Raw genomic sequence first — 5,000 nt, 5'->3', positions numbered from 1 at the left:
AGCTCATGGCCAGAACGACTTCATTCCAGCCGTCAGCAATGCCAACGATCGCTAGAGCGTACCGGCTAATTACTCAGTGAGGCCGCTATTGGCAGGTGACCGCACACGTATCGATCACGGCGCTAAGGCCTCGCCTCTCAAACACAAATTAGTCAAGCATTATTTTGGCCGTTGGGGGGGGGCAGCTCTTCCTCCCACACTTGACTGGTTTGTGCTTCTCTTTTTGGTCGATGCCAAATGCTCTCATCAGACTGAGGCACATGGAATGGCAATGTTTTGTGTGATGGAAGGAAAGTGAGTTTAGACACACAAACAATACAGAACAATACAACAAGCATTGGGCTGCGGTGTTGGAGGAGAGAAACCACTTTTGAGCTCTCAGTGCCAAATTCATTAAGGGAATGCATGGTTTGCAGGATTTGTCGTATAATGGAATGAGAGGGGAGAATTGTGGTTTATTAGGAGAAGCTGCGTCAGTGGGGGATCTGGGCAGAAGAATAGGAAGTTGTGTTGCCTTTGTATATCTAGGGTCAAGGTTTTTCAGTTTATAGACATGATAAAGTATTTTATTGTATTTGCTGCGTTTGTCGTTTGTCAAATCTGTCAGCTTTTTTTTCATGCTCGCCTTGATCTACAGGACAGTGATAGCAGCATGACTGCAAAGCATTTTCTTTTTTAAATCATTACTAAAAATGCTCTTTTTATTTTCACATTTTTAGCCCCAGACTCAGATATTCCCAAACATGTAAAATCCCATTCAAAATGTTTGAGCCTTGGATTAATCAGCGGGGTGTTGTCAGGCTTGTGGCCGGGGCGTGGGGTGTGTAGGTGTGTGTGTGTGTGTTTGTGTGTGTGTGTGTGTGGGGGGGGGGGGGTTGTGTGTGTGTTTGAGGGGGTGGATTGAAATGTACGTCGGCCCCGAGGCTGCGTGATTAACGGGTAATGACAGACCAGGGTGTCGATATGTTCTGCGCTGAGATTTGTGGCGCGGGCCGGTGTGATGGCCGTCCCCGGTCCAATTTATCACCTCCAGGAGCCCCAGCAGATCGCCTGCATGCAAGAGGAGCACGAGAGAGGAGAGGCCAGACAAGTGTCCGAAAAAGGAACTTAAAAAAGGAGAGGGAGAGAAACAGAGAGAGAGAGAGAGAGGGAGACAGAGGTGGAGGGTGAGAGAAGGGAGTGGGAAGGGGGGAAGTGGGGAAGGGGGGGGGGGCAGCTTCCCAGCTCCCCTGCCACTGCGCAGGAGTTATTTCTCATTTTAGTGAGCCCAGCAGTAAATACCTCACTTTGCCCACTCCGGTCCTGGCCCGCACCTCTGACCTCCCCCAGCCTCCAACGCTACTCCCATGGTCCCCTGCTCAAGGCCGCCAAGCGCTCGGGCGCTCGGGCGCGGGCCGGATAGCTCGCCAGTAATTCACAGCCCTCTAGATCGCCTGCCAGCAAGTATTGATTTTTGTTTCCCCAATCTCCAGGAGAGAGGCAAAGAAAAGATTAAAAACACTGTCAGTTTGGAGTTGAATAAGAATCCTGCACAGGGGAGATACCTCGCCCAGGCAGGGGTCAGGGCTAGCGCTACGTCTCTTTATGGCCTTAACCGTTTCCGCTCCGGCCGCCCTTCGCACGCTTCACCACTCGGAGAACGTTTCAACCACCTTCTGCCTCACCACCATTTTATTTATAATTATATGGTCCCTGGCTGTGTTTACTACCAATACACTTTAATACAACTTTGTTTTTGTGTACCTGGATTTTTTTTTTAGCACACTGTAGGTTATGTCTGCTACTCACCCTTTATCTAAAGAATAATGGACAACATCAAGATACACCTTGAGGTGCATTATTTTCTGTTACCCAAACACTGTGTAGTCCATTATATCACAGTTGCTACACTGCAAATACAATTTCCGTGTTTTGATCACTTGAACTATTACTTACGAGCACACATTGAGTCTTTTCTTCTAAATTCTAAAAAGATTTATATGGCCAAAGCCCAGATGCTAGTTCCATAACAGCATACTCCAGCATTCTGATGAGCCTTCACTGTGGTCTTAAGCCCCAACGTAATGTATTACTACTGAAAGCTGCTGTATTTCAGATATATGTATCATGTCGCTACTCTTTGCAGCAACACAAAAAATTGGTCCAAAAACTGGGACTTCATAGGTGTGCAATTATCAAAAGGTAATTTGGCTTCTAAAGAGCACATCACAGTAGGGATGGTATATAGTAATTCAACCTAGCCATGGCACATTTTGAAAAAATTAAGGGAATGATTTATTCTTTTTTTCTGTCAATAGGCTATACTTCTGACCTGATGTGACCCTCGTAATTCATAGTTCATTATTTCAAGCTTGCAGAATAAAATAACAGAAGCGTTTTCTGTGTTTAATTGTGTTGTCGGAAGCCTCTTTAGCTCCGTCCATCACAGTTTAAACAAATTGTCCAGCAGATTAGCCAGTCTGGTCCCACCCTCTCGCCAGCTTTAATATGCCGGCCTTTTGTTCCAGACGGCAATTCTCATCATTAATGAGAGGCTGAAATGGCCTATGTGTCTGCCCACATGTGTTAGAGTCACTGTACTCTCTCTCTCTCTCTGTCTCTGTCTCTCTCTCTCTGAGTGTGTGTGTGTGTGTCTGCATGTTCAACGTGGTAGTCAGGCTCTATTCATCTCCATAGTGCTGAAAAGGCCCTTTATTGGCCCTGACCCCTTGTGAAATATTGTCTTATCAGCTGTACATGAGTTGCCATAAGGCATTAGGGGGGTGGTGTCTCCTCTTTACCACACACACACACACACACGCACCAACACACGCACACACACACACACACACAACACACACACACACACACACGCACACACACACACACACACACACACACACACACACACACACACACACAGACATACACACACACACACACACACCCTCCCCTTATGAAGTGTGTACAAATGGTCTGCTGTCACTCCTTGTCTGTTTGATGTCGTCCCTTCTTCTTCTTCTGTTAGCTGAGCCAATTCCAATCACATTTTACATTGTATTTACCCAGAGACTGTACAGTACATGCCATACTGTAACGTATCCGTCTGTTCTCTCTCTAACCGTCTAGATCGCAGCCTGTCTCATCGTCCGTGGTGAGCTGGCTGGCTAGCCGCAGTATTGAACAAGTCAATCAGGATATTTATATCCCATCCGGATCCTCTGTCTCTGTCTGTGTTGATGTCTTCCTACGTTATGCTCAATAACTCTCTTCTCTCGGGTAAAAAAAGAGCATGAAACCCTTTATTTTGGTATCTCCAGAGGGGAATTTTTGTATCTGGAAGATCATCAAAGATCAGCGATAGTAAATCAATGGGCCTGTTGTTGGAGTCGAGCCAAAGACTGAAACCCGGAAAAAAAACAAAAAACAGTCAAGACCCTAGGAAGCCTCTGACTTTGGATTCAATTTCCAATTGTGTTGATATAGCACCATTAACAACTACCAGGCTTGTGCACAATTCCAGAATTGAATTGAAACTGGCTCTTAAATTCCAATTCAATTCTTGAATTTCACTTGCATTTCAGTTGAGGTAGCAAATAGGAAGCAGAATTGCAATTCGAATTGTGCACAACCCTGCAACACACATGGCCTAAAGGTGCTTTGGGCCCCAAACAGACCTTAAACACACTTTGCCCACACTTTGGCCGATCTGACCTTTGTCTGCCTGATCTCGCTCTGAACCGGGCCTCAATCCATGGCAGAACCGAGAGAGGAGACAGTCACAGTTTTAGCCACCTCGGCCCACTCAGATCCCTCGCAAATAAAAAGCAAAAGGCACCAGAAAGTTCCGCCGTTCCTTAATTACTACGAGTGCACCAGAAGATGTGGAGGAGCTAATAAGGCAGTCTGTTTCTTTAGATGGAATCACAGTAGGTTTATATGGCAGGTACTATGTTCTATTATTTATCGACCTTTGTTGATAAAGCCTTGTCTCCCCTTTGGGAGGGTATTTGTTCTGTTTCACAAGGCAGCCTTTAATCTTAAAAGTGACATGGCTGTCACACCCCTGCCAAAAACATATTTTCCTTTAAAATATTTAAGGCATACAAAAACGGAGTGACATGGAGTGCGATGTGTTCAGGGCTGGTTTTACATCTGTTGTGTGGTGTCATTTAATTGGTTGAGCCTTAGATCTCTTGACGATCTGTACGAATGGCTAATTACTTTGGCTAGGCTCATGTAGACGATCACTGTCATCATTTTGTTTCTCAAAAATTCCTCCAGGTTCTGATTCCCTGAAGGCTTTCAATGAATGAAAGTACATTTTCTTCAACTTGCCTGTGAGGAACATAATTTGACCTGATCTACCTCATCATTCTCATGCACACATGTACTACCAGTGATAATACGACCAAATATCTTAATTGATGATTACTAATTAATTACTAATATCAGTTGGATCATATTTATGGTGTACTTAAGTACACTATACTTAATGCTTACTTACAAAGCATAATGCACAATATATGAATATAGACATCCTTGGGGTTCAGAGACTTTAGGAAAATACATACATACATACAAATACATGTCATTTTTGTAACACATTATATTAAAACATGTACATCTTGAAGTATGGTGTAACAAACTGTACCATACTGTACTGAGCACTGTAACATGCATATTACACGTGTGGGCTACTAAGAATCTGCAAGCACACAAAAATTCCATTATCTATGTACAACATAAGCACAAGGAATTACACTTCGCTACACAGTTTGGTTACACTGTACTTCAGGCTGTAGATGGACTGTAGGGTACTGTAATAGAATATATTACCATCATTTTTTCCATAAATAGATAAGCATTATTTATAACCAATGTAAATACAATGTAATATGGGAACTTGATATCAAGAGGGATGCTTCATTCTCCATTGAAATAATATTAATGAAATGTACAGCTTACTTTTGTCCTTGTAGAAATCTGGGATAAGGATGATTTTAATCCCCACGTGTTTA

The sequence above is a fragment of the Alosa pseudoharengus genome, unplaced genomic scaffold (assembly GCF_046254945.1).
Source record: "Alosa pseudoharengus isolate Yale_2024_CS ecotype anadromous, Long Island Sound unplaced genomic scaffold, YU_APseudo_1.1 YU_APseudo_1.1_scf_11, whole genome shotgun sequence".
NCBI lineage: Eukaryota > Metazoa > Chordata > Actinopteri > Clupeiformes > Clupeidae > Alosa > Alosa pseudoharengus.
The sequence above is the reverse complement of the archived record's forward strand: the minus strand, read 5'-3'. Positions refer to the sequence as shown.